The following is a 10,337-nucleotide window of genomic DNA, read 5'->3' as shown; positions in this document are numbered from 1 at the left end:
GCTGGCTTTGAACCGCGATCCTCAGATCTCAGCCTCCTGAGTAGCTAGGAAAATCTGTGACTTTTATCTCCAATAAACCACCAGAAAACAGAAGTGGCTCTGTGGTTCAAGTAATAGAGTGCTGGCCACTTCCTTGAGCTGAAGAACTCAGGGACAGTGCCCAGGCCCAGAGTTCAAGTCAACCAAAAAAAAAAAAAAAATGAGTAAGACTAAAAACATTGCTACTAAAAGAAATCCAAAATCACACACTCACACGCGCGCACGCGCGCACACACACACAGACACACACACACACACACACACACACACACACACACACACACACACTGAACAAAAGGCAATAGAACTTTGTGACCTGTGGGACAAAATTATACAGTTGAACAATTACTTAGTTGGATTCTCAGAAAAAGAAGAAAAATTGTTGTAATAGCAAATAACCACTTCTTTTTTTTTTTTTTTTTTTGGGGGGTCTGGTTGTGGGGCCTGAACTCTGAGCCTGGGCACTGTCCCTCAGCTCTTCAGCTCAAGGCTAGTGCTCTACCACTTGAGCCACAGTGCCACTTCCGGCTTTTTTTTTCTTTTGGCTTATGTGGTGCTAAAGAATAGAACCCAGGGCCTCATGCATGCAAGGCAAGCACTCTACCACTGAGCCACCTTCCCAGCTCCAATAACCACTTCTTAAATGTGATAGAAATCTACAACGCCAAATATCCATAGACTGCAACAGTCCCCAAGTAAGACAAACTCAAAATGACACCAAAGCTCTTTATAATAAAGTTGATGAAAATAGGAAGTTTTGTTGTTGTTGTTGTTGTTTTAATACTGGGGTTTGAACTCAGAGCCTTACACTTGCTATGCAGGTGCTCTACTGCTGAGCCACACCTCTAGCCCTTCGCTCGAATTTTTAAGATCAGGTTGCAGATTAGAATGTAATCTATGCTGGGCGCCTTTGGCTCACGCCTATAATACTAGTTACTTAGGAGGCTGAGATCTGAGGATCGAGGTTCAAAGCCAGCCAGGGCAGGAAAGTCCGTGAGACTCTTATCTCCAATAAACCACTAGGAAACTGGAAGTGGCGCTGTGGCTCAAGCAGTAGAGCACTCGCCTTGAGCTGAAGAGCGCAGGGACAGCACCCAGGCCCAGAGTTCAAGCCCCACGACCAACCAAAAATAAATAAACAAGTAAAAATAGAATGTAATCTGTCTATTCTAGTGTTCCCACTGTAGCTGGGATGTATGTATGCACCAACCACACCACACTTCTTCTGTTGAGATGGATTTTTCTGCCTTGGCTGGCCTGGAACTATACCTTCCCAGTCTAGCCTCTCACAAGGCTGAGATGACAGACAGGCACATGACACCACATCCAGCTATAACAAGAAACTCTCCACCACAGCCTGCTGCGCCTGACCCAGCATAGAAGACTGAGGAAGAAGGCTCACTTACACTCAGAAGTGCAAGACGCTCTGGGAAACTGAGACCCAATCTCTAAACACATAAATAAACCGGCCAGAATGTTTTTCATAAGTACATCAGAAACAGTGGGACAGAGACAGAATGACTACAGCCCTTCAACACAAACTATTTAGGCCAAAGGATAATTGAAAAAAAAAGTCTTCAAAACACAGAAAGCAAAAAGGCACTAAACTAGATTTCTGTGTGTAGTGAAGAAATATTTTTAATAAAGGCAGCATAAAACTGTTTTTCAGACAAGATGGGGAAGAAAACCAAAAGAATTCAATGCTAGCAGATCTGATTTTTTTTTAAAGAAAAGGTTAAAGGCAATTTTCCAGATGAAAAGAAAATGACACCACATGGAAATATGGATCTACTAAAAGAAATAAAAAGTGCTTGAGATGAGTTATGACCTGGCGGCTCACATGTAACTACAGAGGGGGTTGAGGTTCAAAGGGGCATCTTTAAAATAACTAGCAAAAAGCTGGGCTGGAGGTGTAGCTCAAGTTGTAGAGCACCAGTCAAGCAGGCAAGATGAGTGAGCATAAGGTCTCGGGGTTGATCTTCATGCCAGTTACACAGTTAGGTTGGCTTTGTGAAAATTTAACACACTATCTATCTGTGATTTGTATCTTTCCATGTGTAGATTACACTTCACTGAAAACTTACTTGGTCCAGGTGCTGGTGGCTCACACCTGTAATCCTAACTACTCAAGAAACTAAGATTTGAAGATCACAGTTTGAAGCCAGACAGGGCAGGAAAGTCTGTGAGACTCTTAGCTCCAATTAACTACTACTAAAAAAAAAATCCAGCCATTCGCCGGTGGCCCACACCTATAACCCTAGCTACTCAGGAGGCTGAGATCTGAGGATCACGGTTCAAAGCCAGTCTGGGCAAGAAAGTCTGTGAAACTCTTATCTCCAATAAACCACAAGAAAACCGGAAATGGCACTGTAGTTCAAGTGGTAGAGCGCTAGCTAGCCTTGAGCTGAAGAGCTGAGGGATAGTTCTCAGGCCTAGAGTTCAAGATCAACAACAACAACAAAAAAAAAAAATCCAGAAGTAGAGATGTGGCTCAAGTGGTAGAGTGCCAGCCTTTAATGAAAAAGCTAAGAGACAGTGACCAGGCCCTGAGTTCAAGCCCCAGTATTAGCACAAAAACAAAACTTACTTCAACAAAAGAGAAAGGGAAAGAAGGAAAAAAGAGTAAGGAATAAAAACAGAGTTCTGGGAGGAAGTATTGCTAAGGAAAAGGGAGATGGAAATTGGTACCCCCTCCAACCCCCTATCCCCAGGGGCCTGAAGCCCCCTCTCCCAGAATCTGAGAGGCATGATGTACTCACCAGGCTTTGGTTGGGAGCAGATGGCTGGAGAGAGGTGCCAGGGCTCTCTCCTCCCTGTCTGCTCCTGATCCGGAGGGCTTGGATGTCACTCAGCCTCACTCAGAACTCTGCCCATTCTCCCTGGGTGGATGGAGATTTGAGTGCCAGCCTCCGGATAAAGAAGGAGATTAATTTGATCCTCCACCTGGGCCCTGTGTGCGGGCGGGCTGAGGGACGGCGCAGGTGGAGCGATTCAAGCTGCAGAGCTAGGCCTGACCTCCATTTGGGGCAGCCCTGTCTGTCTGAGCTGGGCCAGGGGGGAGGAGGCGTGCTGGTCAGCGACATGGTCACTGGGATGGCAGCTGCCCCTGGCCTCCATCTCTTCTGGCCTCCCTGTTCCACAGGTGCCAGGACACTGCAGAGGGCATCTCAGGCTGGGCCAAGGGTAGAGGTACTTTCTGAGCAGGTGGCCAGACCCCAGGGAGCTCTGGTGTGGTTGCTGCAGCTTGCTCTTCTTTACTATGTAGGACAAAAGTGGCCTGGGATGATCCTCTGTCCTTCTCTGGGTTGGCATGCGCTGAGCCTGTCGAGATTGGGGAACAGATGATGTTACAGGACAAGGCCGGAGGTCTTGGCGCCGGCTCTTTCACCGGCTTTGTGACCCTGGGCACATCGTGATGCTACTCCTGCCTGGCTTGGCCCCTCCTTGTGAAAGAAGAGCTCAGCATCCTAGCCTGCCAACATGGCTGCCACTATAGCCTCACCGCTATTTCAATCTCTGTGGAGAGAAGCTAAAATAGAATAAAGTTGAACACTCTTCTTATGTTTGCCAACCACATTTCAAGAGCTCAGTAGCCACACGTGACTAGAAGCAACAGCATTAAACAGAACAGATGAGGTTCATTTTCATCAGGGCGTTTTTGTGGATGGTTCTTTGTTTTAAATGAATTGGGGCCTGAACTCAGGGCCAGGGCACTGTCCCTGAGATTTTTGCTCTGATACTCTACCACTAGAACCACACCTTTACTTCTGGCTTTTTTGCTATTTAATTGTAGATAAGAGTCTCTCAGATTTGTCTGCCCAGCTTGGCTTTGAACCACAATCCTCAGATCTTAGCCTCCTGATTAGCTAGGATTACAGGTGTGAACCATTAGCAGCTGGCCCGTTAGCTGAAGGTGTTATAAGACCAATGCTGGGTTCTTAACCCTCTTCCTACCCATGCACAACAGTTGGCTTTTCTCAAACCCAAGGTTACTGTTCATCAAGGTATGTTCATTTCTTCTTGTGTATATACCCTGTAAATGAATTCCTATACAGAATTGCCCTGGGTGCTACCCGGTTTGGTCGATTGCTCCCAGGAAAGAACAGGCTATGAAAGCATGCGGCTTCCTATAAGGCCACCATCCTTTAAATATGCTGTGGATCTTGGGGTTGAAGTGAAACAAATCTGCTCATCAATCATCTTGAGAGTATCCAGGACATGGGATTTCAGTGTAGAACTGGGTAGTCCTGGGCAGAGCAGAAGGAGGTGGTTACTGCCCAAGAACGTTTTCCTTCCTTCCTTCCTTCCTTCTTTTTTTCTTTTGTCAGTGTGGAGCTTGAACTTAGGGCCTGGGCACTGTCCCTGAGCCTCTTTGTGCTCAAGTGCTCTAACACTTGAGGCAGAGCATCACTTCCAGTTTGAGTGGTTAATTGGATATTAGAGTCTCACAGGACATTTTCTGCCCAGGCTGGCCTTCGAACCACAATCCTCAGATCTGAGTAGCTAGGATTACAGTCATGAGCCACCTGCACCTGACCCTTCTTTCTTTCTCTGACAGTCCTATGGAACTTGAAGTCAGGGCCTGGGCACTGTTGCTGAGCTTTTTTTTGTGCTGAAGACTAGTACTCTGCCACTTGAACTACAGCTCCACTTCTGACTTTTTAGTGGTTAATTGTAGACAAGAGTCTCACAGACGTTCCTGCCCAGGCTGTCTTCTAACAGATCTCAGCCTCCTAAGTAGCAAGGATTACAGGTGTGAGCCACCAGAACCTGACTAAGAAATGTTTTTTAAATGTCTGGCCCCATGGACTTCAGCACATGAAAATATTTTTTACAACTGTCACCAGAGGAGAGAATGAGGGCTGTGGCTTTGCATTCAGCTGTGGGTGGTCAGGCAGAGGCAAAAGAAACTCACACCATTGGCATGCATGAAAACACGGGTGCCTGCCTATCATCCAGCTATTAAGGAAGCATAAATAGAATTGCATTCCGGGGTGGTGGTGGTAGAGTGAGATCCTATCTCTAAAATAACAAAAGCTAAAAGAGCTAGGGGACATGGATCAAGTAGTAGAGCACTGGCCTAGCAAGCGAGAGGCTCTGGTTCAAACCCCAGTACTGCCAACATATACATTAATATCCAAAATAAGCAACCAAAAACGACTGGCCTTCCACCCACTGGCTACACCACGCTACTTCCTATCTTCCACCTTTGCAAATGCCACCTGTCCTTCTTGTCCACCTGGCAAGCTTCTCCCTTGGCTTTCAAAACTTGTCACAATGTCCCTCCTTCCATGTTACTTCCCAGCCCTCCTTTGAGCTATTCCTATTGTGTGAAGATGTGTTTACGACTTTGTATATCATATTGTCTTCTAACTATTCATTTAACATCTCCTGTGTTATCTGCCCCCCTAGATTGTGTCTGTGGGTATCATCAGCCTTCCTGAGGCCCTCTTTGTGCTCCTCCACGCCCCCAGGCCACATTCCAGCCAAGGCCTTATGGTTATTTGCAGTGTCAATGAACCTTTCTAACTTTGGAAGAAATCCCTTCTTTTTCTAGAGAGCATCAGAGTAGCACACACTATCAGAGGAAATGCTGAAAAGTTAGGGCCAGCTTGGACATGTTGGGCGCCTCCAGGATCTCGGCTTCAGAACCCCTCAGGTCATCCCTCTAGATGGTGGACCACCGAATAACTTGGCTCTAGTCACGCTCCAGTTTGTCTCCCTCCACATTTCTTTAGAAAGTCTGATTGGTTCTATGTGGGTCGAGTGTCCACCATCATGATTAGGGTCTCAAGGTCTTCTGAAAGCTATTCTAGAAACACAGGGGAGCAAGGGGTGTGAAAACATGATGTCCACTGTCAGGATCATGTCTTGGATATCTAAGTGCCAAACACAAGAGGCACCCGAGGATCTGTGGTGGAAATGAATGGGTGGATGAGTAGACGAATGAACCTGCCATTCAGGTCCTCTCGTCATGCTCTCGTCATCTTCCCGGTCCGTGCCTGGCTGTGACTAACACTTTACATTTTCCAAGTTGGTGGATGACTTCTCTCAGGGCCTGCCCATGCAGAGGTGGGCACTGGGGGTTGGACCTGCTAGTTAGAAGCACAGATCCCAAAGAAGCACAGATGGGGCCCAGACCCCAGCTGCAGACTGTAGAAATCCAAGCCTCACACACAAGAGGGAACACACTGAGGAGGAAGAATCTGCATTGTACCATATTCCTTATTCTATGAGATTTTCTTCTTTCAGTTTTGAGTTCCCCGGTTCTCGACACGGACTTTGCCTGTGAACTTTCCAGGGAGATGGACTCACCAGAATTTGGACACAATGAGATTTCCCACATGTCTCTTTTCCCCGTGCTGAGCAGGAAGCTGAGATCCACGGAGGTGTGTGATTGTACATATGTGTGGCAGATCTCGATCTCAGTTCAAGAATCTTTCTACTGTGCAGTGTGGCCTTCTGTGGCCATGCTGGGGTGGGGGAAACCCCAATGTTAGGCCTTTCTTTGCTGATCTGGATGTTAGCTGGCTTGATCAATTTATAAAGCATTCTAAGCTGGGTGCCAGTGGTTCACACCTGTAATCCTAGCTACTCAGGAGGCTGAGATCTGAGGTTGTGGTCCAAAGCCAGCCTGGGCAGAAAAGTCCGTGAGACTCTTATCTCCAATGAACTACTCAGAAAAAGCCAGAAGTGGAGCTGTGGCTCAAGTGGTAGAGCAATAGCCTTCAACACAAAGAGGCTCAGGGGCAATGCCCAGGCCCTGAGTTCAAGCCCCAGGACCTCAAAAGAAAAAAAAAATGTTGTGCATTCTATGTTTCCTCAGACCCAGAGTGCTGGTGGTGAGCTGTATTGTGCATCATAGGATTTTCTCACCGTCAATCAAGTGTTAATAGTAATGCCTAGGTTTGTTCCCACAAGTAGCAGGTAGCAATAGTTGCCTAACTAATCAGCTTTTTCACTCAGATCTCAGCCTCCTGAATAGCTAGGAATACAGGTGTAATTCTAAGGTAATAGCTTAAAACAATAATAAATTATCAACTATATAATAAATATGTGGAAAAGTAACAATGAAATCTCCCTCTGTATAATTATTATAAGCTAATAAAATGCTAAATATCTACATATAATAAATTACATATAACAGCTTTATAATAATGGAAACATTAATAAAATAAAGCTAGCTAATCAAGACCATTTAGCTTACAATCCTGCTGATTGGCAATTGAAGCTGGTCTCAGCAGGACAGTTGTTTTATTTCTTTCGGTCATGGGTCTGGAACTCTGGGCCTGTGCGCTGTCCCTGAGCTCTTCAGCTCAAGGCTAGTGCGCTATCACTTGAGCCACAGCAGCACTTCTGGCTTTTTCTGCTGAGGAATTGAACCCTGGGCCTCATGCATATAAGGCAAGCACTCTACCATTGAGCCACCTTCCCAGCACCTTGTTTTCTTTTTTGTGTGCCATTATGGAGCTTGAACTCAGGACCTGGACATTGTCATTGAGCTTTTTTTCACTCAAGGCTGGTGCTCTACTACTTGAACCACAGATCTGCTTTTGGCTTTTGGGGGGGTTGATAGGAATTAAAATTCTCATGGGTGGAAGTGGCGCTGTGGCTCAAGTGGTAGAGCGCTTGCCTTGAGCTGAAGAGCTGAGGGACAGCGCCTAAACCCAGAGTTCAAGCCCCTCGACCGACCAAAAAAAATAATAATAATAAAATTCTCATGGGTGATTCCTCCTCTTCTTCTTCTTTTTTTGTCTTGGGGCTTGAACTCAGAGCCTGGGTACTGTCCCTGAGCTTTTTTGCTCAAGGCTAGCACTCTACCACTTTGAGCCACAGTGACACTTCTGGTTTTCTGGTGGTTAATTGGAGATAAGAGTCTCACGGACTTTCCTTCCCCAGGATGGCTTTGAACTGTGATCCTCAGATCTAGCCTCATGAGTAGCTAGGATTACAGGCATGGGGCACCAGTACCCGACTGGACTTTTCTTCTTACATGGCTTCAAACTTCAGTCCTCAGATCTGAGTTTCCTGAATAGCTAGGATTACAGGTGTGATCATTGACTCCCAGTGAAATTTAAAGATATTAATAGACTGTCTTCATGGAATATTCAAAATAACATATTGAGCTTTATTTTTCGTTGCTCAAAACAATGATACCACTAAGGAGAATTCACACATAAACATTCTTGATTTTGTTTAGACAGAGTCAATGTTAATTGGAGAGAAACTAAAATGTGTGGCCAAGGTTTAGAAAATGAGAGATGTTTTCATTTGAGATTGACTACGTTCAATTATATGTGAAGGGTACAATGAATGATAGAAATTGGTTGTCACTAAACATTTGATTTAAAAAACAAAAACAAAAAACAACAGGTAGGAACAGGTGGCTCATGCCTATGATCCTAGCAGCTTAGGAGGCTGAGATCTGAGGATCCCGGTTCAAAGCCAGCTCAGGCCGGAAAGCCTGGAACTCTTAGCTCCAATTAACCACCAAAAAGCCAGAAGTGGAGCTGTGGCTCAAGTGGTAGAGTGCCAGTCATGAATTAAAAGACTAAGGAACAATGCCCAGGCCCTGAGTTCAAGTCTCAGTACCAAAGCAAGCAAACGAAACACTTGTCATTATATAAAATGAATATCTGATAAATTAATATTTTCAAAGAGCTGAAAACCTAAACATTGAAACTGGTCTAAGGAGGTGGAGCTACAAAAGCTACAAGTTCTCTGGTGGAATCAGGGAAGTAGAGTGTTAGGCCCACAGACTCACTGGAATAGAAGGAGCTTCTGCAGGAGTCATTCCAGTAGAGTTGAAACCACATCGGTTTGTAAGCAGTTGAGCCTAGGGGACTCCAACTCTATCAACCTCAATTTGTTGGCTATAGCACATGTCAATCAAGTACATGCTTATTTTGGAATCAGAACTTCCCAGGCTTGCTTATCCATGGATGGACTAGCAAGTATCTATACCTCCTAATATTTAATATGCTCTAAATATGCCCAGCAGGAAGAGTTCCATGCTAAAGAATGACAGCAGACAGGACACAAGAACTTTTGCAGAGTATCTACAAAATCATGGAAATCATCCTTACATTTTAATACTTCAAAACCCATGTGATACCTAGCACCTTAACCTTAGAGCAATACAAATAGTTCTTCTAGTAGTTTTGAATCATCTGCAACTCTGATTTTTTTTTTAGTCGTGGGGCTTGAACTCTGGGCCTGAACGCTGTCCCTCAGCTCTTCAGCTCAGGGCTAGTGCTCTTGAGCCACTTGAGCCACAGCACCACTTCTGGTTTTCTGAGCAGTTTATTGGAGATAAGAGTCTAACAGACTTTCATGCCTGGGCTGGCTTTGAACCATGATACTCAGATCTCAGCCTCCTGAGTAGCTAGGATGACAGGCGTGAGCCACCAGTGCCCGGCTTCCTTGAAAAGTGGCTTCTTGGAAATTTAGGCGATGGATTCTGAACTAACAAATGCTGAACTGGCTCCAGTTATTAGGGAAAATAAAAGTGTTTCCATGTAAAACAAAAAGTAAGCATGGGATTTTATCTGGGAATAAGAAAGTCAGGCTTGCCGGGCGCTGGTGGCTCACGCCTGTCATCCTAACTACTCAGGAGGCTGAGATCTGAGGATCGCGGTTCAAAGCCAGCCCGGGCAGGAGAGACTGTGAGACTCCTATCTCCAATAAACCACCAGAAAACCGGAAGTGGCGCTGTAGCTCAAGTGGTAGAGAGCTCGCCTTGAGCTGAAGAGCTGAGGGACAGCGCCCAGGCCCAGAGTTCAAGCCCCACCATCGACAAAAAAAAAAAAAAAAAAAGAAAGTCAGGCTTCAGAAAAGTTAGCAGCCAATTATGCCACCTTTTTATTGACTACAAAGCTGGGGAAGTTGAGTGTGGTGTGACAAGACTCAGGGAACCAGGAATGATTCCAGGACTCACTCTATGGGGATATATTTGAAATAATTCATACAGGCCATGACCCACCATTTTTGAAGTCTTATTATTATACAAACAAAAGAAAAAAAAAACCTATGAGATATGAGAAGTGAAAGGAAAAAAATTACCTCTATCATCATGACCCAGAGAGAACACAGTTAATGTTTCCCTCAATACTCTTCCACATTGCTTTCTATCAAAACAATCCTACATAACCTTGCCCCCCGTAAGAATCATACCTCAGGCTGGGAAGGTGGCTCAGTGGTAGAGCGCTTGCCTTGCATGCCTGAGGCCCTGGGTTCGATTCCTCAGCACCACATAAGAAAAAAGCCGGAAGTGGTGCTGTAGCTCAAGTGGTAGAGCG

Source organism: Dipodomys spectabilis, unplaced genomic scaffold (genome assembly GCF_019054845.1).
Source record: "Dipodomys spectabilis isolate Male_0828 unplaced genomic scaffold, ASM1905484v1 ptg000289l, whole genome shotgun sequence".
Taxonomy (NCBI): Eukaryota; Metazoa; Chordata; class Mammalia; order Rodentia; family Heteromyidae; genus Dipodomys; species Dipodomys spectabilis.
This window is presented reverse-complemented; position numbering follows the sequence as displayed.